Raw genomic sequence first — 27,970 nt, forward strand, 5'->3', positions numbered from 1 at the left:
CTGTTTCTCAAGTGAAGTTTAGACAGTCTGAATGTGGTCCAGATCTTCCTGAATCCCATCCCCTGGAGCTGTATGGGAGTATGTTTAAACCAAACAGGAACCAGCAGGGGTGAGCATGGAGAATCCATCCCCTTAGGAAGCTCTGTAGCTGGAATCACCACCAGGCCCACCAAGCCCACCATGCAGAGATCCATGGCTAAGGGTCCCATGCTGTATCCCTGGGAGAGAGTCAGAGATGAGGAGGCAAAAGGCAGGGGTGTTGGATGGTCTTTGCTGAGTTACTTGGAAGAATCAGGGATGGAGAGGGGAGAGTCCAGAGGTGGTATAGTCTGTGCCGAGTCACTGGAGAAGAGTCAGGGATGGGGAGGAAGAGTCAGGGGTGCATGATGGTCCATCCTGGGTCACTGGGGAGAGTCAGGGATGGATAGAGGAGAGTCAGGGGTGTAGGATGGAGTCACTGGGGGAGAATCAGAGATGGAGAAGAGAGAATCAGGGATAGAGGGGGAAAGTCAGGGATGTGGGTTGGTTCATGCTGGGTCACTGGGGTGAGTGAAGGATGAAGAGGGGAGAATTGGATTGAGAAGAGAATGTTGCTGGAATTTTGCCTGTTCAACAGGAACCATGGGATGATGACTGAGTTTGAACCCCTATCCTTCTGGGGCACACATCCCAGCCCCCTCTCAGCGGGATATTCCGGTCATCTTGGACAGGAACCTGCCAGAAGATGGTGACTCTGACTTCCAGGCTCGGCTCCAGACCATGGACCACGGATGAGAGACAGAGGTGATGTGATGCTGCTGAAGCCACAGCCCCTAAGATGACTTTGGAATGTTGTTGAAAGTCATTCATTCATTCATTCATTCTGTCCACCCAAAGAGCATTCCACTCCCTCCCCACAGGCTCTGCCCCCAGACTCCCAAGTCCCAGAGTTCTCCAGCACCCTTCGTTCCACTCTAGTGCAGCTCAATGGCTGTAGGCCAGGGGGAGGGTTTTCCTGCAGGGTGGACCAGTCAGATGGTCGATCCAGATATAAATGTCCCCTGGAGACCAGATAGGGACCCCCCTGCTGCGTTTCCAACAGGAATCCCTACTGTTTACATCCTCAGGGTCCTTCAGTAAAATGGCTCTATCCCTCCGCTCCTCCCCAAAGACCTCATTCAATGCCCTTCGCTCTCCAGAGGCCTGCTGGGGCTCTCAGGGGATTTCTGGAGGACCCAAGAGGCAGTAAGGAGGTCCTGAACTGAAGCAGGCAGTATCCTGCCCTAGTGCTAGTATAGTACAGCTTTGTGGGTCCAAGAGGTCCCTTCAGCTCTGAGTCAGGCCAGGCTGGGGCTTGTTTTCTGGCCAAAAGGCTCAGAACCCTGTCCAGCCAATGACCCTCCTTCCACTTTCCCCTCTATTGGCCAGCCCCCCCACCCCAATGGCCAGTCAGTCAGTCAGTCAGTCAGCCAATTGTATTTATTGAGTCCTTACTGTGTGCAAAACACTATACTGAGTGCTTGGGAGAATACACTATACTTTAAACAGACACCCTGCTTGCCCACAGTGAGCTTATAGTCTAGAGGGGGAGACAGACACTCATAGAAATAAATGAATTACAGATGTGTACATAAAAACTGTGGGGCTGGGAGGGGGAATGAATAAAGGGAGCAGTCAGGGTGATGCAGAAGGGAGTGAGACAAGGAAAAAGGAGGCCTTAGGGAAAGAAGGCCTCTTAGAAGAAATGTGCCTTCAAAAAGACTTTGAAGTGGAGGAGAATAATTGCCTATCAGATATAAGGAGGGAGCGTGTTGCAGAGCAGAGGCATGGTGGGGCCAGAGGTTGGCGGTGAGTTAGATGAACTCAAGGTACAGTGAAAAGATTAGCATTAGAGGAGCTAAGTGTGCTGGCTGGGTTGTAATAGGAGAGTAGCGGGGTGAGGTAGAAAGGGACAAGGGGATTGAGGGCTTTAAAGCATATAGTGAGGAGTTTCTGTTTGAGGTGGAAGTGGAGGCAACTACTGGAGGTTCTTGAGGAGTGGGGAAACATGGATTCAGTGGTTTTGTAGAAAAATGATCCAGGCAGCAGAGTGAAGTATGGGACTGGAATGGGGAGAGACAGAAGGATGGGCGGTCAGCAAGGTAGCTGATACAGTAATCCAGTCAATTTAGGAGAAATGATTAGATTAAAGTGGCAGTAGTTTAGATGGAGAGGAAAGGGCAGATTTTAGCGATGTTGTAAAGGTCGAGCTGACAAGTTTTATTGATGAATTGATTATGTGGGGTGAATGAGAGAGAAGAATCAAGGAAAACACCAAGGTAACAAGCTTGTAAGACAGGAAAGATGGTGGTGCCATCTAGAGTGATGCAGCATGGCTCAGTGGAAAGAGCCCAGGCTTGGGAGTCAGCGGTCATGGGTTTGAATCCAGGCTCTGCCACTTGTCAGCTGTGTGACTGTGGGCAAGTCACTTCACTTGTCTGGGCCTCAGTTACCTCATCTGTAAAATGGGGATTAACTGTGAGCCTCAAGTGGGACAACCTGATTACCCTGTATCTACCCCAGTGCTTAGAACAGTGGTCTGCACATAGTAAGCACTTTAACAAATACTAACATTATTAAAATCAGGGTGAGGAGAGGGTTTGGGTGGGAAGATAAGAAGTTCTCTTCTCTGTGCCTCAGTTACCTCATCTGTAAAATGGGGATTAAGACTGTGAGCCCCACGTGGGACAACCTGATTCCCCTCTGTCTACCCCAGCGCTTAGAACAGTGCTCGGCACATAGTAAGCGCTTAACAAATACCAACATTATTAAGTTCTGTTTTAGGCATGTTAAATTTGAGGTGACAGGAAGACATGTTGGTATTTGTTAAGCGCTTACTATGTGCCGAGCACTGTTCTAAGCGCTGGGGTAGACAGAGGGGAATCAGGTTGTCCCACGTGGGGCTCACAGTCTTAATTTTACAGATGAGGGAACTGAGGCACAGAGAAGTTAAGTGACTTGCCCACAGTCACACAGCTGACAAGTGGCAGAGCTGGGATTCGAACTCATGAGCCCTGACTCCAAAGCCCATGCTCTTTCCACTGAGCCACGCTGCTTCCAAGTAGAGATGTCTTGAAGGCAGGAGAAAATGTGAGACTGTAGAGAGGGAAAGAGATCAGGTCTGGAGATGTAGATTTGGGTATCATCTGCATAGAGGTGGTAGTTGAAGCCATGTGGGTGAATGATTTCTCCTAGGGAGGGGGTGTTGATGGAGAATAGAAGGGCAGCCAGAACTGAACCTCAAGGGACACCCACAGTTAAGGGGTGGGAGTCAGAGGAGTAGCCTGTGAAAGAAACTGAGAATGAGTGGTCAGAGAGATAGGAGAAAAACCAGGAGAGGAGAGTGTCAGTGAAGTTGAGGTCGGATGTTTCCAGGAGAAGGGAGTGGTCAACAGTGTCTGAAGCGGCTGAGAGGTCGAGGAAGATTAGGATGGAATAGAGGATATTGGATTTGGCAAGAAGGAGATCACTGGTGACCTTTGAGAGGGCGGTTTCTGTGGTATGAAGGGGACAGATGCCAGAATGGAGGGGTTCAAGGAGAGAATTAGAAGAGAGAAACTTGAAACTGTGGCCACAGCGCAGCCCTTTGTCTGTCAACCATGGAATCCAGAGAGGGTAGGGCACCGCAGCCAAGCTGAGACCTCCTCACTCTTTCCCGAGGGGCACTTAGGAAAATATGAAGAATTTTATGCATGTGGACTAGCTCGGCAGTGACCGCTTTGTCTACAGTCCCCCAGACAAGTGGCCGTTTGTCCCAGGCTGCCCGAGAAATTGCAGCTCAAAGTTTACCACGTTCAAACTCGGCTGCGCCCCGTGGCCTCTGACACCTCCGATCTCACCGTCAACGAAGCATGGCTCCTTCCCTCTTCTCCCACTCCTTTCTTCATTGCCCTGACTTGCTCCCTTTATTCATCCCCCATCCCAGGCCCACAGCACTTATATTCGTATCTATCATTTATTTATTCACATTAATGTGTGTCTCCCCCTCTAGACTGTAATTATAATGTTGGTATTTGTTAAGCGCTTACTATGTGCAGAGCACTGTTCTAAGCGCTGGGGTAGACATAGGGGAATCAGGTTGTCCCACGTGGGGCTCACAGTCTTAATCCCCATTTTACAGATGAGGGAACTGAGGCACAGAGAAGTTAAGTGACATGCCCATAGTCACACAGCTGACAAGTGGCAGAGCTGGGATTCAAACTCATGACCTCTGACTCCAAAGCCCGTGCTCTTTCCACTGAGCCACACTGCGTCTCTGTGTTAATTGTGTTTTGGGCAGGGAATGTGTCTGTTTAGTGTTATACTCTCCCAAGAGCATAGTACAGTGCTCTGCACACAGTATGGGCTCGGTAAAAACAATTGGATGATTGAATTAATATACCCCATCTTCCACGAGAGCCCCATGTGTTTCTCCTGCTCCACCTTGTTCAAATGGGGAAGTCCCTTGGGAAAGGCACTGACTCTGAGTCAGGATCCTTGGGCCTTTCCACAGTCACCTCAGCACGTCACCCTGCACAGAGTCAATGCGAACCCAGTACCAGCACTGAGGCCAGCGATTGAAGTGCTCGAGATAGTGGAATATGCGAGGGAGGCTCCCAGCCTCCTTGGTAACTCCCCTGGCAGCCCTAGAAGTGGCTGGCTGGTCCTGGATAGAGGGCCAGTGGGCTCACAGCAGCTCATGCAGCTGCAATATGTGCCCAATTTGGTTCACAGGAATAGGGGTATCAGTCATGGTGGGTGAGTTGGTGGCTTAAGCAGGCATGGACAGGCTGTCCAGATTCCTCGGATGACAGTCCCCATCCGTTTGACTTTTTTTATTGGCATTTGTTAAGCACTTACTATGTGTGAGGCACTGTATTAAGCATGGGAATAGATACAAGCTAGTCAGGTTGGACAAAGTCCATGTCCCACATGGGGGTCACAGACTTCATGCCCATTTTACAGATGAGGGAACTGAGGCACAGAGAAGTGAACTGATTTGTCCAAGGTCACACAGTAGACAAGTGGCAGAGCCTGGATTAGAACCCAAGTCCTTCTGATTCCCAGGCTCGTGCTTTATCCACCTGGCCACACTGCTTTTCAGGAGTAATAATGAAAATGATAGTAGTAATTAATAATAATAGTAATTGTGGTATTTAAGTTCTTACTATGTGCCAAGCACTGTACTATATTCTGGGGAAGATACAAGATAATCACTTTGGCCATAGTCCTTGACCCACAAAGGGTTCTAAATGACTTGCCCAGGGTCACACAGCTGGCAAGTGGTAGAGTTGGAATTAGAATCCAGGTCCTCTAATTCCCAGGCCTATGTTCTTTTCACTAGGCCCCACTGGGTGCAATTTTCCAGAAACCTCCACACGACTCTGGGCTTCCCTGCTATGCCCTCAGCCTCCCTTTGAGTGTCACCCACAGGGTCCTGCCAAGGAGCCTGTTGGCCCCAAGAGGTAGCCCTATTCATGGGTGCTGTGCTCTGCTGGGCCAGCCAGCGGGCCAGCTAGAGTGTCAATGCAGAGGCTGCAGTCCGGTCCATCCAGCCGGTGCTCCAGTTTCCCTCAGGTTCTCCCAGCTTCCAGAGCAACCGGGAAAACATTTGGCTGGAAGAGAGTTGGAGAGACTCTTCCGGGCAGGGAATGGAGGCATCTTCATAGGTGGGCACATAAGAGTGGACTACACCCATAACTTCCTGCTCCAGCCTTGGGGCACGTGTCCTTGACAGCTGGTCAGAAGGGCTGCTGTTATGGGCCCAGGAGAGATGTGCAACAGGTGGGAAACAGCATGGCCTAGTGGAAAGAGCAGGGGGTTGGGAGTCAGAAGACCTAGGTTCTAATCCCGGGTCTGCCACTTGTCTGCTGTGTGACCTAGGGCAAGTCAATCAACTGTGTGCCTCAGTCCTTCAGTCCTCTCATCTGTACAGTGAACATGAAAGATAAAGCAGTGTTGCCTAGTGGTGGGAGCATGGGCATGGGAGTCAGAAAGAAATGGGTTCTAATCCCAGCTCTGCCACTTGTCTGCTGTGTGACCATGGGCGATTCACTTACCTTTACCTTCTCTGTGCCTCAGTTACCTCATCTGTAAAATGGGGATTAAGACTGTGAGTCTTTCCCACGTGGGAAAGAGACTATGTCTAATCTGCTTTGCTTGTATCCACCCCAGTAACAATCCTGTCACTCCCACCTTCACATCACTAAAATCTGCCCTTTCCTCTCCATCCAGACTGCTACCATTCATTCATTCATTCATTCAATAGTATTTATTGAGCGCTTACTATGTGCAGAGCACTGTACTAAGCGCTTGGGATGAACAAGTCGGCAACAGATAGAGACAGTCCCTGCCGTTTGACGGGCTTACAGTCTAATCGGGGGAGACGGACAGACAAGAACAATGGCACTAAACAGCGTCAAGGGGAAGAACATCTCGTAAAAACAATGGCAACTAAATAGAATCAAGGCGATGTACAATTCATTAACAAAATAAATAGGGTAACGAAAATATATACAGTTGAGCGGACGGGTACAGTGCTGTGGGGATGGGAAGGGAGAGGTGGAGGAGCAGAGGGAAAAGGGGAAAATGAGACTTTAGCTGCGGAGAGGTAAAGGGGGGATGGCAGAGGGAGTAGAGGGGGAAGAGGAGCTCAGTCTGGGAAGGCCTCTTGGAGGAGGTGATTTTTAAGTAAGGTTTTGAAGAGGGAAAGAGAATCAGTTTGGCGGAGGTGAGGAGGGAGGGCGTTCCAGGACCGCGGGAGGACGTGACCCAGGGGTCGACGGCGGGATAGGCGAGACCGAGGGACGGCGAGGAGGTGGGCGGCAGAGGAGCGGAGCGTGCGGGGTGGGCGGTAGAAAGAGAGAAGGGAGGAGAGGTAGGAAGGGGCAAGGTGATGGAGAGCCTCGAAGCCTAGAGTGAGGAGTTTTTGTTTGGAGCGGAGGTCGATAGGCAACCACTGGAGTTGTTTAAGAAGGGGAGTGACATGCCCAGATCGTTTCTGCAGGAAGATGAGCCGGGCAGCGGAGTGAAGAATAGACCGGAGCGGGGCGAGAGAGGAGGAAGGGAGGTCAGAGAGAAGGCTGACACAGTAGTCTAGCCGGGATATAACGAGAGCCCGTAATAGTAAGGTAGCCGTTAGGGTGGAGAGGAAAGGGCGGATCTTGGCGATATTGTAGAGGTGAAACCGGCAGGTCTTGGTAACGGATAGGATGTGTGGGGTGAATGAGAGGGACGAGTCAAGGATGACACCGAGATTGCGGGCCTGCGGGACGGGAAGGATGGTCGTGCCATCCACGGTGATGGAGAAGTCTGGGAGCGGACCGGGCTTGGGAGGGAAGATGAGGAGCTCAGTCTTGCTCATGTTGAGTTTTAGGTGGCGGGCCGACATCCAGGTGGAGACGTCCTGGAGGCAGGAGGAGATGCGAGCCTGAAGGGAGGGGGAGAGGACAGGGGCGGAGATGTAGATCTGCGTGTCATCTGCGTAGAGATGGTAGTCAAAGCCGTGAGAGCGGATGAGTTCACCGAGGGAGTGAGTGTAAATGGAGAACAGAAGAGGGCCAAGAACTGACCCTTGAGGAACTCCGACAGTTAAAGGATGGGAGGGGGAGGAGGCTCCAGCGTAGGAGACCGAGAATGATCGGCCAGAGAGGTAAGAGGAGAACCAGGAGAGGACAGAGTCCGTGAAGCCAAGGTGAGATAAGGTATGGAGGAGGAGGGGATGGTCGACAGTGTCAAAGGCAGCAGAGAGGTCAAGGAGGATCAGAATGGAGTAGGAGCCATTGGATTTGGCAAGAAGGAGGTCATGGGTGACCTTAGAGAGAGCAGTCTCGGTAGAGTGGAGGGGACGGAAGCCAGATTGGAGGGGGTCTAGGAGAGAATTAATTACCACATTAATACAGTCACTCATCCTGTCCCTCCTGAATGACTGCATCAGCCTCCTTGCTGTCTTCCCAGCCTCCTGTCTCTCCCCACTCTAGTCCATACTTCACTTTGCTGCCTGGATCATTTTTCTACAAAAACTACAGCACTTGTCACCCTGCTCCTCAAAAAAGTCCAGTGGTTGCCCATCTACCTCCTCGTCAAATAAAAACTTCTCATCATTGGCTCTAAAGCACTTTACCACCTTGCCCCCTCCTACCAGACCTCACTAGTCTCCTTCTACAACCCAGCCTGCAAACATGGCTCCTTTAATGCTAACCATATTACTGTGCCTCCATCTCGCCTATCTCGCTGACCCCCAGCCCATGTCTTCCCTCTGGCCTGGAACACCCTCCCTCCTCAAATTCCACAGACAATTGCTCTCCTCCACTTCAAAGCCTTACTGAAAGCCTGTCTTCTCCAAGAAACCTTCTCTAACTAAGCCTCTCATTTCCTTTCCTCACTCTCCCCTCTGCATCCCCCTAACTTGATCCCTTTGTTCTTCCCCCTTCCCAGCCTCACAGCATTTATGTTCATATCCTTAATTTATTTATTTGTATTGATATCTGTCTCCCCATCTCTAGCCTGTAAGTTAATTCTGAGCAGGGAATTTGTTTATTGTTGCATTGTACTCTTCCAAGTGTTTAGTACAGTGCTCTGCATGCATTAAGTGCTCAATAAATAAGACTGAATGAATGAATGGCACGTAGTAAATGCTTAACAAATACCACAATTATGATTATTATCAGTGAGCCCCACATGTGAGAACCTGATTATCTTGTATCTACCCCAGTACTTAGAACAGTGCTTGGCGCATGGTAAGCATTTAACAAATACCCTTATTATTATTATTAATAATACCTGTTCTCCCTCCACGGGACAGAGACTGTGTCTGACCTGATTAACTCATGTCTTCCCCAGTGCTTAGAACAATGCTTGACACATAGTAAGCACTTAACAAGTACCATAAAATTAAAAATGACTGGAGCACAGACTCATAGGGCTGGATCAGATTTATTCATAGTGACCACAAAGAGTGTAGTCCAAATTACAGGTTGGCTTAATGCCAACCTTTTTCTTTCATATTCTTTCTTTTGCATCTTTTTCCATTTCTGAACATCAAACAATCAGTGGTTTTACTGAATGCTTCGTAGTGACATAGGAGTCTTCAGTGCAATGCTCTGCACTCAGTAGGCACCTAGTACAGTGCTCTTCAGTCAGTAAGCACTCAATACAGTACCCTCTGCAAAGTACCTGCCCAGGACATTGCTCTGTCCACAGAAATGCCTAGTGGAGAGTTCTGCACCTAGTAGATGCTCAACACCCAGTAGGTGTCCAGTACACGGCTCTACCTCAGTAGGCACTAGTTAAATCCTTTTTCATTCATTCATTCAATAGTATTTATTGACCACTTGCTATGTGCAGAGCACTGTACTAAGTGCTTGGAATGTACAAAAATTGATGGTGATAATAATAATAATAACGATAATGATAATAATGATGTTGTACTACACTAAGCACTAGAATAGATGCAAGATAATCAGATCAGAAATAGTCTCTGTCTTGGCCAGGGTCACAGTCTAAGGGAGAGGGAGAACAGATATTAAATCCCCATTTTACAGATGAGGAAACTGAAGCTCAGACATGTTAAGTGACTTGCCCAGGGTCTCATAACAGGTCAGTGGCCGAGCTGGGATTAGAGTCCAGTTCTTCTGACTCTCAGGCCAGTGCTCCTTCCCACCTGCATTGATCAATCAATCATATTTATTGATTGCTTAGTTTGTGCAGAACACTGTATTAAGCTCTTGAGAGAGTACAATATAATGGAAATGGTAGTACATATTCCCTGCCCTCAAGTATCTTACAGTCTAGAAGGGGAGACAGGCATTAATATAAATTAATAAATTATGGATATGGACATAACTGTGTCTCACTTGATGGATGATTGGATTTCTTGGATGGCAGAAAAGTGGCACTGGAATTGAGAATTATACTTATCTGCCTCCCTCTCCACAATCCCTCATCCCCTAGCACCCAAGCTGTGGTCAGTCAACCTGCTTTCATGGATTTGGGCTGGCCTTGATTTACTTGGGCTTTCAGTGAGTTAACAACCGTCTTCTCCTTTGTTGGCCATGAAATGTCCCATTACGCTGGCCGATTTTAGAGAAATGGGCCCAGAAGAATGTTTTTATTGCTTGCTTCAGCAGCGCAGATCCCCACATCAGGGGTGACTGTTCCAGGAAACTGCTGTCCAGGCCCTCCCTGGGCCTGGACTTCTGGATGAGCCCAGGTTTTTCCTTCCTTCCTGGCATGGGGGCATGGCTGGTGGTGTCACAGACTGTCTAAAGGACACACAAGGCTCTGGGCTGGGTGGAAAAAGCTTCACATGAGAAACATTATCATCCAGGTCTCATTCCAGTCCTGGGCCTGTTGCCCAGAAGCCTCGCCGTTGCTCTGGTTGTCCCTGCTCCTCCTGCCCTGTGACACATCTGCCTGCACAGTCCCCAATCTGTCTCCTGTCAAGATTCCAGCCACACTTGCCCACTCCAGCTGCCATAGCCCCCATCCCTGCCCCCTGCCCACCGCCTACTCACCTTTGGTCACTCTGCCCATCCTGACCACCTCAAACCATCCTGTCCACTCCTGGCCACCCCATCCACAGTTTCAATATCCCTGGCCACTCCAGCTTCCCCCTGCTCACCAATAGTCACCCTGCCCAACTCCAACCACCCTCGCCCATTCCGGTAACCAAGGGCATACTGACTGTCCCCTGTCCATCGCTGCCCCCACCCAACTCCAACCATCCCTGCCCGCTCTGGCTACCATATCCACCCCAACTTCCCCCTGCCCACTGCTGGTCACCCTGCCATCCACCCACCCATTCCCACTGCCAAGTAACCCCACCCCACCCATTTCCAACCATCCCTGCCTGCTCTGGTTGCCATGGCCATCCCACCTGTCCCCTGCCCACCACTGACACAATCCCAACTCTTACTACCCCTGCTCATGCTGGTTACCCTGGCCATCCCAACCATACCCTGCCCACCCCAACTGGTGCTCATTCCCAGCCTAGGGCATGGCGTCCTGTGCTATTCCTGCTAATGCCCCTCTGACTCCAGAGCTCAAGGTAAGAACCAGCCTCCCTGGACCAGCCTCCCTGTCTCATTGTCAACTTTCACGTTCTGTTCTGTTCTCCTAATGCTTTTTCCCGGGATTTGTGCCCTGGGACTCCAAACTATGTGGAGCCAGAGGAGGAGTGCCATAGGCTGGTGGTGCCGGCTAGGCTTCAGTGGGGAAGTAGCATAAAACAAAGGATCCATCACAAAACCTATACCTATATTTATACCTATACCTGCTTCCCGGATCTATCCTTTATTTTGATGTTTGTCTCCCTCTCTAGACTGAAAACACCTGGTGGGCAGGGAACATGTCTGCTAACTCTGTGGTATTGTACCAAATGCTTAGTACAGAGCTTTGCACACCATAAGTGCTCAACGAATAGTATTAAGTGATTGATTGAGTGATGGATTACTCAGGCTGAGTCACGTTAAACAAACAATACATAGAACAGAGATCTCCAACTGGAATTTAACCCTACACTGCCCACAGCCCCGAACCCATTGCAGCTACTCACCCTACACCATCATCCACAGCCCCGAACCCACTGCAGCTACTCAGTCTTCACCACCCATGGCCCCAAACCCACTGCAGTCACTCCTCAGCCTCTAACCTACTGCAAACACTCTGTCCACTTCCAGGAATTCTAAGTCAAGTTAGTCCATTTCTGATGACTCATATGTCTGGGAATCTGACTGAAAAATAAACGATTCAAACTTTTAAAAATTGGTTAAACTGGTGTTTCCACAGAGGTCCGTGTTTGAACAGATCGGGATTCAGGAAATGCTACTGAGGGGAAGCAGGAGAAGGAAGCATTTGCAGTGACTTCTGGGAGACCAGAAAGCATCTCAATCTGTCCAGGTGGCCTAAGGTCCACAGAGACACTCCTGCCTCCTCCTCCTGAGAAGGGAGAAGCCGAGATGATCTCACCATTTCTCTTTGATTCCTCACCCAATATCCCTCAGGAATCAGGCATAGGAATGAGACATCGGAGTCCAAATGTTCTCTCAACGTCTCCTCCCACCCCTGCCCTGGGTCCTCCTCCAGAGACATGGCAGGCTCTCTACTGCCCCACCCCCCTGGGGCTGACCTTATCCCTGAGGCGTTGAGGTTGCTGGAAGGCCCACAAGGACCTGCATCTCTGTCTCTCAGCGAGCCCAGTGAAACCTCCCTTTTCATCACCCAGAATCTCATTCAGGTCAGCTGAGGGGCCTGGCTGCCCTCGCTCCGACCATTTCGGCAAAGTCACTGTCTGGGATTGCAGCATTTGATTTCCCCAGGGCTTCACCCCCTGGACTGCCTGGGTCTGTCTCCACCTATTCCACAACTTCTGCTGACTGTTGGGGTTCCAGAGGACCTTTGCTTGGATCAGGTGGAGTGTCAGGGAGTTGTCCACCCCGCAGGATATGCAGAGAGGGAAGGCCAGAACCCCTGAGGAGGTTTGGTGGTGATGGCCCCTCGGGCATCCTCAGATCTGGGATTGATCAATCATATTGTGTGACAGACACTGTAGTAAGCCCTTAGAGAATACAGTATAATCAATAGTCATATTATTGAGCGCTTACTGTGTGCAGAGCACAGTACTAAGTGCTTAGAAGAGAACAACGTGACAGATTAGGTAGATACATTCCCTGATCACAATGAGTTTACAATCTAGAGGGGGAGACAGACATTAATACTAGTGAATAAATTATGGATATGTCCATTAGCGCTGTGGGGATAAAGGTGGGGGGAGTGAATAAAGTGGGAAAGCCTTCAATATGGCTTTAAAGCAGGGGATAGTAATTGGCTGTCGGATTTGAGGACGGTGAGTATTCCAGGCCAGAGGCAGAACGTGGGGGAGAGGTAGACGGAGAGAGAGGTGAGACGGAGGCACCAGAGGATTAAAGAATGTGGGCTGGGTTGTAAAAGGTGAGTAGCAGGGTAAGGTAGGAGGGGACAAGGTGCTGGAGTACTTTAAAGCAAATGATGAGGAATTTTTATTTGATGTGGAGATGGATGGGCAACCACTGGAGTTTCTTGAAGAGCTGGGTAACATGTTCTGAATGTTTTTTTAGAAAAATGATCCAAGCGGCAGAGTGAAGTATGCTAGGGTGGAGAGAGACAGGAGGCTGGGAGGTCAACAAGAAGGCTGATGAAGTAATCCAGGTGGCATGGGACGAGTAATTGTGTTAGCGAGGTAGCAGTTTGTATGAAGAGGAAAGGGTATATTCTAGTGATGTTGCTAGAGAAAATGCACAAGAGGGAATTAGTATGGATTCTAATCCACACTTGACTCTGCTGCCCAGACTATTTTTCTAAAGAAAATGCTGCACATCTCTTCCTGCTCCTCAAAAACCTCCAAAGGCTACTCATCCATATATAAATTTATATAAATTATAAATTTATAATTTATTTATTATAAATAAATAATGATGATATTTGTAAAGTGCTTACTATGTGCCAAGCACTATTCTAACTGCTGGGGTAGATCCAAGCTAATCAGGTTGGACACAGTCCCTGTCCCACAGGGGGAATCACAGTCTCAATCCCCATTTTACAGATGAGGAAACTAAGGCCCAGAGAAGTGAAGTGACTTGACTAAAGTCACATAGCAGACATGTGGCAGATCCGGGATTAGAAGCCAGGTACTTCTGACTCCCAGCCTCAAGCTCTAGCCACTAGACAACACTGCTTTTCATGCTTCTCACCATTGACTGTAAGGTACTTAATCAGCTCCCCTCCTCCTCCCTTACTGCTGATTTTCTACAACAGCCCAGCCGCACACTTCACTTACCTAACGACGACCTACACATTGTGAACTATAGATCCTTGTAATAATGAGCTCCTTATAGGCAGGGATCATGTCTACCAACTCTATTATACTGTACTTTCCCAAGTGCTTGGTTCAGTGATCTGCACTCAATAAATACTCTCTCTCACCATCTACACTTTGTTTCTGCCCTTCTTCCTTCCTGGAACTCCCTCCCCTTTCATATCTGACAGATCTCCACTCTCTCCACCTTCCAACCTCTCCTAAATAAGTAATAAATAATTATGGTATTTGTTAAGTGCTTACTATGTGCAACGCACTGCTCTAAGCGCTGGGGTTGATAGAAGGTAATCAAGTTGTCCCACGTGGGGCTCACAGTCTTAATTCCCATTTTACAGATGAGGTAACTGAAGCGCAGAGAAGTTTAGTGACTTGCCCAAAGTCACACAGCTGATAAGTGGCAGAGCTGGTATTAGAATCCATCATCTCTGACTCCCAAGCCTGTGTTCTTTCCACTAAGCCTTGCTGCTTCTCATGGAGATCACATCCTCCAAGAAGCCTTCTCTGATTAATCTCTCAACTCCCCACTCTCCCTCACTTCTGCATCACCTCTACACTTGGGTCTATAGCCCTGAAGAACTTTCAATTGAGATCAGTCTATAGTATTTATTGAGCCTGTACTGAGCACTTGGGAGAGGGCAATGTAACAGAGTTGGTAGGCATGTTTCCTGTCCACAGTTAGCTTCCAGTCTAGAGTCTTATAGTCCGAGTGCTTTGATACTGAGGTACCTTATAACCTCATTACTCAGTATCCTTATAACCTGCCATTCGCCTATCTGTACTTTAATAACAATAATCATTGTACTTGTTAAGCACTTTCTATGTGCCAAGCACTATACTAAGCACTGGGGTAGACACAAGTTAATCAGGTTGGAAATAGGCCCCATTCCCCACAGGGCTCACAGTTTAAGTAATAATTATGGTATTTGTTAAGTGCTTATATGAGCAGAGCACTGTTCTAAGCGCTGAGGTAGATACAGGGTCATCAGGTTGTCCCACTTGGGGCTCACATTTTTTAATCACCATTTTTACAGATGAGGTAACTGAGGCACAGAGAAGTTAAGGGACTTGCCCAAGGTCACACAGCAGACAAGTGGTGGAGTCGGGATTCGAACCCCTGACCTCTGACTCCCAACCCCTGGCTCTTTCCACTGAGCCTCGTTGCTTCAGGAGAATGGATAATCCCCATTTTGCAGTCGAGGAAACCGAGACACAGAGAAGGTGGGTGACTTTCTCCAGGTCCCACAGCAGTCAAGTGGTGGAGCTGGTTTTGGAACCCAGATCCTCTGACTCCCAGGCCTGTGCTCTTGACTCCCTAACTAAAGTGTAAGTTCCTTGAGGGCAGGGATTGCGTCCACCAATTCTATTGCACCATACTCTACTGGGACTTTAGTACAGTGCTCCGCACACAGAAAGTGCTCAATAAATACCATTATTATTTGATAAGCAGCACCCAGGCTTCCTGCTATAGGAGCCCCAAACAAGCCTGGTGCTTCAGGCTTCATCTGGTTTGGGAACTTCCACAAAAAAAGATTCCAAACCTCTGCTATTTTTTCCTCTGAGGATTAATTCTCATTCTAAGTTCTCACCGGTAATGATCCAGATCACCTGGGCCAAGGTGACAGCTGGTCTGGGCCACCAGAGAGCCATTGTCAATGTGGCCTCCTCACTGGACACCATCGGTGTCATTTGCCGGGTGTCCAGGGAGTGCGGGGTGGCTCGACAGTCATAGTGCTGGCCCTCAAAGCACGTGTGTGCCTTTTCCCACCCTCAGCACATAGACTAAGGGACATAGGCAAGGAGCTGGCTTGGTGCATAGAGCACAGGCCTGGGAATCAGAAGGTCATGGGTTCTAATATCAGCTCTGCTACTTGTCTGCTGTGTGACCTTGGGCAAGTCACTCAACTTCTCTGTGCCTGAGTTACCTCATCAGTAAAATGGGGATTAAGACTGTGAGCCCCACATGGGACAACCTGATTACCTTGTATCTACCCCACTACTTAGAGAGGTGCTTGGCACGTAGTAAACTTAATAAATACCATAATCATCACAGGCATCGTCGGGAACATTTGAGGACTAATGCTGGCTGTTATTTCAACCTAGTCATTGGTCCTACTTTGTCCTGGGAAAACCTGCCCCTTCCTCCTGCTCCCCCTCTTTATAAACCATTTCCACCTGTTTGTTGGTCTCCCTGGCTGGATCGTTCTCTCCTTGAGGACCTGGAATGTGCACGCTCTGGCTCCGCTCTCCCAAGGGCCCAGTCTAGTATTGCCCACTCCGGAGACTCAGAACAGTTATCAGTGACAGTGAGGATGATGGTGGAGGTGGGGGTAGAGGAAGGGGAGGAGGAGGAGGAAGAGGAGGAGGAGGAGAAAAGGGAGGGAAAAGTGGAAGAGGAGGAAAAGAGGCCCTGCAGGGAGCTGGGCTGTTCCAGGATGACTCCTGGGCCAGTGTCCGAGCAAGTTCCCCGGGGGAGAGCATCCGTCCCTCCGGTTATGTAACGACCTTGTTGGCAGCCATGGCCAACAGATGTTTTACGTCTGAAAACATAATATTTCTGGTATTGAACTGAAGATGAGAGTGCTGGGTGAGGGAGCCGCCCAGAGCAGCCGTTCTAAAAAAAAGAGTCTTCTGGAGGGACTGCCCCTTGGAATGAGGCTGTGGGGTCGGGGAGTCAGATTCCCCTCTATGAGTGGACCCACCTGGGGAGACTCTGCAGTCCTTGCGTCATGGGACTGGGATGTGGAAAACTGCCGGCTCTGTGCCCTGCTGCTGCCTACCCTGCTAGCCTCCTCCCTGCTTGACTCTCCATTTTCCTGTCTCCCTATTGCTCCTACCCTCTGCCACCCATATCCCCCCACCCACTTCCCCTTCTCTCCCGCTTCCCCACCTCTCCCCTCTCTCTCCTCCAACTGCCTACGGCTGCCCAAGGCTGCCCATGGCTGGGAGCCTCCTCCAAGCCCAGGAGAGAAGGGGTCTGTGGTGCCCATGTTGTCCTCTGAGTCCAGGCCACCTTGCAGTGTGTGACAAACATCATTTCTGGCCAAATAATAATAATAATGGTTTTTGTTACGTGCTTACTATATGCCAAGCACTGATCTAAGCTCTGGGGTAGGAACAAGGTGTTCAGGTTGTCCCAGTTGGGGCTCACAGTCTTAATCCCCATTTTACAGAAGAGGTAACTGAGGCCCAGAGAAATGAAGTGACTTGCCCGAGGTCACTCAACAGACAAGAAACAGAGCCCGAATTAAAAACCAGGTCCTTCTGACTCCCAGGCCCGGGTTCTTACCACTAGGCCAGGATTTGGTGACTGAATATAGAGGTTTAATGAAAGATACAAGTGGAGGATAATGCTACGGTGAAGGTTTGAGATACGGAGAGAACGGTGGTGTTTTCTACGGTATTTTCTACAGCCTTCACCATCAGAGTGTTTCCCATTTTACAGCCAAACTCTTGTCACTCTCTCACACCCTTTCACCTTCCAAGACTCTTTCCCCAGGTATTGCATTAAGTGCTGGGGTGGATACAAGGAAATTGGGTTGGCACAGTCCCTGTCCCACATGAGATTCATTGTTTAAATTCCCACTTTACAGATGAAGTAACTGAGGCACGGAGAAGTTAAGTGGCTAGCCCAAGGTCACAAAGTATTCATTCATTCAAGCGTATTTATTGAGCACTTACTGTGTGCAGAGCACTGTACTAACTGCTTGGAAAGTACAATTCAGCAATAAAGGTAGAGACAATCTCTGCCCACACTGGGTTTACAGTCTAGAAGGAGAAGACAGACATCAAAATAAATAAACAGGCATCAGTATAAACAGACATGTGGCAGAGTAGGGATTAGAACCCATCATGAAAATTAACACAATCAGGTCTGAGCTCCCCAAAGTCACCCCTCCCTCTTCTGCTTCCCCCCCACTCTCAACCTTCTCCCCTCCCTACTTTCCCATCCTTCCCTGCAGTATCCTCAGAGGAGATCTCCTCCCTCCTCGCAAGTGCCATCCCCTCCACCTGTGCTTCGGACCCCATTCCTGCTAACTTTATAAAAACTATCGCCCCTTCTCTCCTCCCCTCCTTAACTTCTATCTTTAACCGCTCACTCTCCAATGGCTTCTTCCCCTCTGCCTTCAAACATGCCCATGTCTCCCCGATCCTAAAAAAAACCTCTCTCTACCCCACTTCCCCTTCCAGTTATCGCCCTATCTCCGTCCTATCCTTTCTTTCCAAACTCCTAGAATGAGTCGTCTACACTAGCTGCCTTGAATTCCTCAACTCCAACTCTCTCCTGGACCCCCTCCAATCTGGCTTCTGTCCCCTCCACTCCCCCGAGACTGCTCTCTCAAAGGTCACCCAAGACCTATTTCTTGCCAAATCCAATGGCTTCTAGTCTATCCTAATCCTCCTCGACATCTCAACTGCCTTTGACACTGTAGACCATCCCCTTCTCCTCCACAACTTATCTCACCTTAGCTTCACGGACTCCGTCCTCTCCTGGTTCTCCTCTTATCTTTCTGGCTGTTCATTCTTGGTCTCCTTCGCGGGCTCTTCCACCTCCCATCCACTAAGTGTCGGTGTTCCTCAAGGGTCAGTTCTTGGCCCTCTTCTGTTCTCCATCTATATTCACTCCCTTGGTGAACTCATTCGGTCCCACAGCTTCAACTATCATCTCTATGCAGATGATGACACCCAAATCTACATCTCCTCCCCTGTTCTCTCCTCCTCCCTTCAGGCTGTATCTCCTCCTGCCTCCAGGACTTCTCCACCTGGATGTCTGCCCGCCAACTAAAACTCATCATGTCCAAAACTGAGTTCCTTATCTTCCCTCCCAAACTTTGTCCTCTTCCTGACTTCCCCGTCACTGTGGATGGCACGACCATCCTCCCCGTCTCACAAGCCCGCAACCTTGGTGTCATCCTTGACTCAGCTGTCTCATTCACCCCAAACATCCAATCCGTCACCAATGCCTGCCGGTCTCACCTTCACAGTATCACCAAGATCTGCCCTTTCCTCTCCATCCAAACGGCTATCATGCTGGCACAAGCTCTCATAATATCCCCGCTGGATTACTGTGTCAGCCTTCTCTCTGATCTCCCTTCCTCCTGTCTCTCCCCGCTCCAGTCTATTCTTCATTCCGCTGCCCGGATCATCTTCCTACAGAAACACTCTGGGCATGTCACTCCCATCCTTAAAAACCTCCAGTGGTTGCCTATCAACCTCCACATGAAACAGAAACTCCTCACTCTTAGCTTCAAGGTTCTCCATCACCTTGCCCCCTCCTACCTCACCTCCCTTCTCTCTTTCTACTGCCCACCCCATACACTCCACTCCTCTGCCACGGCTCACCTCCTCACTGTCCCCCGTTCATACCTATCCCGCTGTTAACCTCTGGCCCATGTCCTACCACTGTCCTGGAATGCTCTCCCTCCTCACCTCTGCCAAACTAACTCTCTTCCCTTCCTCAAAGCCCTACTGAGAGCTCACCTCCTTCAAGAGGCCTTCCCAGACTGAGCTACCCCCTTTTCCCTCTGCTCCCTCTGCTCCCCTTCTGCTTCCCCTCCACCCTCTGCTCCTCAACTTCCCCCCTTCACCTCCCCTCAGCTAAGCCCCCTTTCCCTCTGCTCCTCCCCTTCCTCCTTCCCCTCCCCTCAGCACTGTGCTCATTTGTATATATTTTTTATTACCCTATTTATTTTGTCAATGAGGTGTACATCCCTTTGATTCTATTTATCGTGATAATCTTGTCTTGTTTTTCTTTCATTCTGTTTTGCTCTGCCGTCTGTCTCCCTCGATTTGACTGTGAGCCTGTCACTGGGCAGGGATTGTCTCTATCTGTTGCTGAATTGTACATTCCAAGCACTTAGTACAGTGTTCTGCACATAGTAAGTGCTCAATAAATTCTATTGAATGAATGAATGAATGAACCCAGGTCCTTCTGACTCCCAGGCCCATGCCCTATCCACTAGGCCCCACTGCTAAGTGCCAAGCACTGGTGCAGATACAAGATAATCAGGTCAGAAACATTCCCTATACCATACAGGGCTCACAGTCCAAGGAGAAGGGAGAACAGTATCAAATATCCCTTTTATCGATGAAAGAACTGGGGCACAGAGAAGTGAAGGGCCTTGTGGCCAAGTTGGGATGAGACCCCAGGTCTCCCTGTCTCACTCCTGAACTCTTGCTCCTAGGTCACACTGCTTCCCATCTTCCTGGGGGTTTCCCTCACCCACCAGAACTTGCTTCTATTGGCTCCAGGAACTCTGTTTCCTAGGTGTTGGAATGACTGGACTGAATGTGTTTTGCTGAGGTGCTATCTCTTGAAATTCATGTTTCCTGAGGCAAAGGGCAGTGTGCTCTCCCCCTGCCCCCAGCCCCCCAGCTCTATCTGAGTTGCTGCCTTATCTATTTACAGTCCAACATTTTATTAATTCAATGGCATTTATTGAGCACTTACTGTGTGCAGAGCACCAACTGCTCTATCTGCCACACTTATTTACTGACAAAATATGCCCCCAAATCTTACTCATTCCACCAAACTCCATGCTGATATTTTCACAATTCCATGTTTTGGAAGCGACTCAACTTCATGAACCCTGCCAGATTCCATGTCTAATAGTCATTCTCCCTAAGGGCTGAGCTACAGTGAAACATGCAACCTCTCAAATCTTCCACATCAGCATTTTCCTGACAAATATCCCTTTGTCTCCATCCCCAGGCCAGCCTAACTGACCATTTCCACAACCACAAAGACTTCCATAAAGAGAGTCCCTTATAAAGAGATTCCCCATACAGAGAATCCCATAGTTAGAAAACTCCATACAGAGAGTCTCATGTGGAAAGGTCCATGTAGAAAAATCCATGGAGACAGGAGTCTGGTGGACCACTTGGTGGCTGGACGTTCCAGTTTGGGATGCTCCACGTCCAGAGACACGTTGCTATCACCTTCCCTCATAATAATAATACTATTTGATAAGAGCTTACTACATGTCAAGTACTAAGTGCTGGGGTAGATACAGTTAATCATGTTGGATGCAGTCCCTGTGGCACATGAGCCTCATAGTCTAAGTAAAAGAGAGGACCAGTAGTGAATCCCCATTTTACAGATGAGGAAACTGAGGCACAGAGATGTTAAGTGACTTAAGCAATTGACTGAGCCAGGTTTAGAACCCAATTCCTGTGACTCCCAGGCCCATGCTCTTTCCACTAGGCCAAACTACTTCTTATACTTCTGGGTCCACTCAAGAGGGAGCTCTAAAAGGTGGAGTTAAGGGCTCAGTTCTCAGATTGAAGTGGTCAGTTCAGGCTTGCCCTTTGGCAGGGACTCCTGCCTCTCTAGCCAGGCAGGGGCCAAACAAGCTTCCCCCAACCCCATGAATAAGACTGAACAGTAGGAGAGAAACCATTAGGAGTGGGAGAGTTGATCTGGTGGGGCTCTGGTATACATGGTGCCTGCACAGCAGGAACCCCTTTGCCAAACTGTGTTTAATTGTTCTACGGGCATCCCTGGGGGCTATTCCTTGATCGGATCCCATCCAGTTGAAGGGATCGATTTATGGGACTCTCATGAGCTGTGTCATCTGATTGGATAGACTGTAGGTTTGTTGGGGGCAGGTTTGTTGCCCGTTTATTGTTATAATGTACGCTCCCAAAGGCTTAGTACAGTGCTCAGCATACAGTAAGCACTCAATAAATACGACTGACTGGTGGATTCCTGCAGGCAGGATCTGGTTGGTCTGGAACATGCATATAGAGGTTGCCCAAATGTAAGGCCAGAACAGGGAAGAGATAGGCCTGCCTGGAGGCACTAGCCTCTCCCAGAGAAGCTTCCATGATTAATACTGGCACCTCTGCTCTAGTTTATCAGATAAGGTGGGGGGACCCACAGCTGGTGGCTAGGGAAAGGCTTAAGGGGAGGGGCCTGAGACACCTTCATGGCCAACTCAAAATTGTCGCACCCTGGCCACACAGGTCCAACCCATCAGCAAGAGCCCTGCTAGTGTGACTTACTTGGGCCAGAGGAAAATATCTCCACGGGGGCGGATTCTGAAACTCAAGGCACAGGCCTGGGAGTCAGAATGACCTGACAATGTCAGAAAGGCATAGTAAGTGCTTATAAAACACAATCATAATTAGCTCATCGCCTTACATCAACTGGCAAGACAAGATGATAGTCCAGCGGCTTTGAAACTAACGATTAGTATTTGCTCTGCACATAGTAAGTGCTCAATAAATGTGACTGATTGATGGAAACTGTGCTCAGAAATTCTAGAACATACAAGTATAACTGAGGACCTTGAAAAATAGAGCACTGTGTGTTTCAAATCTGAGGGAATCTTCCTTTGGGCAATTTGCGTATTTAATATATACATTTTTAACATGTCCATTTGTTTAGATGGACAGGGTCTTTGGCTTCCAATTTCATCCTCAAAGAAACCTTTCTACAGTGCCCAAAAAGTCTGACCTCTAACCAAGCCATATAACTTGTCTATGAGTCAGTCAGTCCATCAACCAGTTAATCATACTAACTGAGAGCTTACTATGTGCAGAGCACTGCACTAAGCACTTGGGAGAAGCTGTGTAGCCTAGTGGAAAGGACACAGGCGTGGGAGTCAGGGGATGTGGGTTTTAATTCCAACTCTGCTACATGTCTGCTGCCTGACCTTGGGCAAGTCACTTAACTTCTCTGTGCCTCAGTTACCTCATCTGTAAAATGGGGATTAAGATTGTGAGTCCCATGTGGCACAGGGACTATGTCTAACCTGATTACCTTGTGTCTACTCTAGAGTTTAGGACAGTGTTTAGCATATACTAAGCACTTAATGAATATGACAATTATTATTTTTATTGTGATATAAAAATGTAACCGACACATTCTCTGCCCACAAAGAGCTTACAGTCTAGATAGGGAGACAGACGTTAATTTAAATAAGTAAATTATAGATATGTACATAAGTGCTATAGGGCTGGGGGGAGGTGAATAAAGGGAGCAAGTCAGGGTGATGCAGAAGAGAGTGGGAGAAGAGGAAAAGAGTCATGCCTGGGAGTCAGAGGACGCAGATTCTAACCCTGGCTCCACCACTTGTCTACTGTGTGACCTTGGCAAAGTCATTTCACTTCTCTGGGGCTCAACTCAATTACCTCGTGGCTCAGTGGAAAAAGCCCGGGCTTGGGAGTCAGAGGTCATGGATTCAAATTCCGGCCCAGTGACTTGTCAGCTGTGTGACTTTGGACAAGTTACTTAACTTCTCTGGGCCTAAGTTACCCCATCTATAAAATGGGGAGTAAGACTTTGAGCCTCATGTGGGACAACCTGATCCCCTGGTATCCTCCCCAGCACTTAGAACACTGCTTTGCACTTAGTAAGCACTTAACAAATGCCACCATTATTATTAGTAAGACTGTGAGCCCTAAGTGGGATAGGGAGTGTATCCAACCCAATTTGCTTGTGTCCACCCCAGGGTTTAATACAGTGCCTGGCATATAGTAAGCATTTAACAAATATAATTATTATTATTAGTGATGGATTGAATGAGAGACATGGTTTGAATGAGATAGGTTACAGGCTTGTGAGACAGGAAGGATGGTGATGCCATCTACAGTGATGGGAAAGCCAAGAGGAAGGACAGGGTTTGGGTGGGAAGATAAGGAGCTCTGTTTCAGCCATATTAAGTTTGAGGTGATGATGATGATGATGATGTTGAGCACTTACTAGTCACCAAGTACTGTTCTAAATGCTGGGGTAGATACAAGGTATCAGGCTGACACACTTGGGGAATGATTTAATCCTCATTTTACAGATGAGGTAACTGAGGCACAGCTAAGTAAAGTGACTTGCTCAAGATCACACAGCTGGTAAGTGGCAGAGCCGGGATTAGAACCCATGACCTCTGACTCCTAAGCTCGTGCTCTTTCTACTAAGCCATGCTGCTTCACCAAGCAGCAGGTGACGGGAGGACATCCAAGTAGAGATGTCTTGAAGGCAGGAGGAAATGCAGAGAGGGAGAGAGATTAGGGCTAGAGATGTAGATTTGGGTATGGTTTGTAAAGAGGTGGGAGTTGAAGCCTTGTGAAACTATCTACACCCGAAGGACCTGGGTGTAGATGGAGAATAGAAGGGAAGTCAGGACTGAACCTTGAGGAACACTCAGAGTTAGGGGGTCGGAGGCAGAGGAGGAGCCTGCAAAAGAGACTGAGTGGCCAGAGTGCTAGAAGGAGAACCAGGAGAGGACAGTGTCAGTGAAGCCAAAGTTGGATAATGTTTCCAGGAAAAGGGGTTGGTTGACAGTGTTGAAAGCAGCTGAGAGGTCAAGGAGAATTAGAATGGAATAAAGGCCATTGGATTTAGCAAGAAGGAGTTCATTGGTGACCTTCGAGACAGTGGTTTCTATGGAGTGAAGGGATTGGAAATCAGATTGGAGGGGGTCAAGGAGAGAATTGGAGGAGAGGAATTTTAGATAGCAACTATAGACAACTCTCTCTAAAGGTTTGGAGAGAATGGCAGGTGGGAGATGGAGGGATAACTGGAGAGAGCTGTGGGGTCATTGGAAGATTTTTTTTAGGATCGGGGAGACATGGGCACGTTTGAAAGCAGTGGGGAAGAAGCAGAGCAAACAGAGCAGACTGCCATCTTAAGGCAGTTTGGAAGGGAACAAAGGAGGGGGAAAGTGTTTTGATATTTGATCTTTGTCGATAAAGGTCAAATATGTGAGTTTCTGGGTGGTGCTTATTGGGCCAAATGAACAGTCCCCTGACAAGTCTAAATAATCGAAATAATTATTAGGGCATATGTTAAGTGCTTGCTTTGTCAAGCACTTTCTATGAGCGGGATAGATACAATTTAATCAGATTGGTTACAGTCTCTATTCCACATGGGGTTCACAGTCTAAGAATGGGGGAAAATATCATTTGCCAGTTGAGGAAACTGAGGCACAGAGAAGTTGATTGACTTGCCTAAGGTCCCACAGCAAGCAGTTTGCAGAGCCAAGATTAGGACTTTAACCCTCTGACTCCCAAGCCTGTGTGTGCTCTTTCCCCTAGGCCACGAAGACTCCTCTGTCTTGTTGTCAGAACAGGTTGTAAGTGACAGGTGGATGGAGGGAAACTAACTTTCACTTCATTCATTCATTCATTCATTCATTCATTCATTCATTCATTCGTATTTATTGAGCGCTTATTGTGTGCAGAGAGCTGTACTAAGCACTTAGGAGAGTACAATGAAGCAGCGTGGCTCAGTGGAAAAAACCTGGGCTTGGGAGTCAGAGGTCAAGGGTTCTAATTCCTGCTCTGCTGCTTGCCAGCTGTGTGACTTTGGACGAGTCACTTAACTTCTCTCTGCCTCAGTTACCTCATCTGTAAAATGGGGATTAAAACTGTGAACCCCACGTGGGACAACCTGATCACCTTGTATCCCCTCCGGTGCTTACAACAGTGCTTTGCACATAGTAAGCGCTTAACAAATACCACCATTATCATTATTATTATTACAATATAAAAATAAACAGACACAGTTCCTGCTCACAACTAGCTTACAGTCTGAGATGTACAACTGAGAGATGTACATTCATTTGTGGTTGTATATCCTTAAATGCATTGCTCAATGAGGAACTTAGCATTTTTACCATTTCCCAATTGTTTTTGGACTCTAATGCTAACAGCTTTTAAGAAACTCCAAATTCAGAGCTTTCTGGCCTTACTCATTCTTTCCCAAGACTTAGTCCAAAGTTGTCTTATTGAATACAGCTGCAAAATTCAAATCTTCCAGCTGGTGCCCCGCCCCACCCCCACCTCCCAACCGCAGACCCCCACCCGGAGCCTGGAAACAAGGCATCTTGGTCAGTTTCTCCCACTGAAGGAAGCGCCGCTCTGGCCAAGAAGAGGCGCGTGGGCGTTTTGTCAGGCGATGCCCATGTCAGCCCCACAGAAAGAGAAACAACCCAAATGTACCCAGTAGGGTAGGTTTGCTGTGACCTGTAGGGGTTCTGGGAAAATAACACCCACGACCGAAGGGAACAGCTCTCGTGCGTGGCTAAGGAAGGGAGGCAGAGCAACTTGCTAGCATCTGAGGGACATCTCGAGGCAAACAAGCTTCGTCGCAGTGTCCAGAACCAATCGCAATCCAACCCAGACCCTGGCTTGGAGTTGGGCTGCAGGGAAGCCAACAATTAAGCCCTCCCACACCCCCATACCACTAATGGACATCTTCCCAAACCATGGCTTCCTTCAACCTATAACCTATATAAAGGTCTGTCGCCTCCGCTACAACTCTACTGTCCTCTCCCAAGGGCTCAGTCCAGCGTTCTGCACACGGTGCACTGTAAACTCCTTGAGGGCAGAAATAGGATCTGCTAACCCTACTGTACTCTCTCAAGCACTTAATATGGTGCTCTGCCCCCGTTAGACTGGAAGCTGCTTAGGGTCAGGGATTGGATCTGCTAACTCTATTGTTCTCTCCCAAGTGCTCAGTACAGTGCTCTGCATAGAGTAGGAGTTCAATAAACACTATCTGGTGACTGATAAATCCCCAGTGAGGATAGAAACCTGGTGTCTCTGGGGCTGTGGGGGGTGATTTCAGACAGCCGGGGGCTGTTACCCCCACCCCAACATTCCCCGATGGACTTGGGAAATGGAAGTTGGGTTTTCAGGCGAGATTCTGAAAACATCGAGTTGCAAACACTTGGATAGTGGGGAGTTCTGGGATTTGAAATGGAAATATGGAAGGTGCCTTGATTCTCTCCAGCCTCTAGATTGCCATTTCGGGAGACAGCAGCACCCAACCCAGAGTCACACGTCGGACCCTCCATGGACCCAGCCTGTTCATCAGCCCTCCGAGATGGACTCCTGCCTGGACACCCCCCCTGGATGAAGGTGGTCACCTTGGGAGCATGGGACTGAGCAGGCCGGCCAATGTGGGGTTCGTGGTCCCGCCAATACCGTGCACACACACAGACACAAACACACACACACACACACACACACACACACACACAGTGTCCCTTGCTGTGCTGCTGTGTTTCTGACCTTGCTGCCTGCAATGCTTGGACTCTGTTCCAGCAGAGCTGTTCCTAACTACTGCCTTCACTCTCCCCATTTCCCATGTCAGTCCCATTCCCCACACCGCGCAGACCCCTGCTTTGCACATAGTAAGCGCTTAACAAATACCATCATTATTATTATTAGTGCAGGGCTTGCACCCAGGAAGTATCCAGTCCAGTGCCCTGTATTCAGAAAGGGCTCAATTCGGGACCCCCTCCAACCCTCCTCCTTCTGACCGTCCTCCAGGGGCCTCACTCAGTCTGGCAGTCAACTCTGTGCTGATGCGGCTGCTGCTAATGCTGCTACTGCTAATGAAGGCGAGGCAGGAACCACATGCAAAACTTTTCATGTTTAACTTTCATTTGCAACAAGCAAATGTGGCTCCTATCGGCCCTTGGATCTTGGAGGAGCTCTGGTGGAGCAGAATGGAGCAGAGCAGAGTGAGAAGGTGCCAGAAGCCCCCGCTGCTTCGTGAGGAGAGGAGAAAGCGCACTCCCCACCCCCACCCCTATCCCCCACAGTCTACAAGAGGGGACGGAGGACACGTGGGTGGCAGGCAGCTAGTCACGAGGGGCCTGGAACCTTCCTCACTTCTCCTCCCTCCCATTTCCCTTTGATGTTCAGCTCTGCAGCCTTGCTGCCCCCCAGGAGGGGGCCCCCAGCATGCCAGCAGAGCTAAGTGAGGGTACGTAGCCAGGCACAGGGCCAGGGGGAGGGGAAGGCCCCGCTCATCCCGGCCAGGTTTTCTGCATGAGATGGAGAAGAGATCAGCCCCAGGAGCCTTGAGGGGCCATGCTGGCAGGCGGCATCTGCAGCTCTCTGAGCCCCTGATAAATGAAGCATTTTTTCCAGAAGAAAACCCAGCCTCCACAGTGCCGGCCACGTCTGCCGACCCCACCGATCTGGGAGGCCGGGAACCCGGCCAGGGGAATGACCGGAAGGCGACCAGTGGGAGAGGATGACGGGTCTTAGGTCTCTATCTGAGCAGGCTGGAGAGTGGACATTCTGGCCGACGTGGGTCCTGTCAACTGGACACGCCTCATCCTCCCTCCCCCTCCTTCCCTCTAGGCTCTGCCTGCCCAAGCTGAGATTTCT

The 27,970-nt window shown here is 49.1% G+C and overlaps 1 long non-coding RNA gene across 1 annotated transcript; it reads left to right on the forward strand.

Annotated features, from left to right (window-relative positions):
• Positions 1-624: 624 nt before the first annotated feature.
• Positions 625-27,970, forward strand: LOC114813179. Its single transcript, XR_003760813.2, has 2 exons — positions 625-783; positions 26,580-27,970. It is a non-coding gene; the product is annotated as an uncharacterized LOC114813179 (long non-coding RNA).

This window comes from Ornithorhynchus anatinus, chromosome 7, assembly GCF_004115215.2.
Source record: "Ornithorhynchus anatinus isolate Pmale09 chromosome 7, mOrnAna1.pri.v4, whole genome shotgun sequence".
Lineage (NCBI taxonomy): Eukaryota > Metazoa > Chordata > Mammalia > Monotremata > Ornithorhynchidae > Ornithorhynchus > Ornithorhynchus anatinus.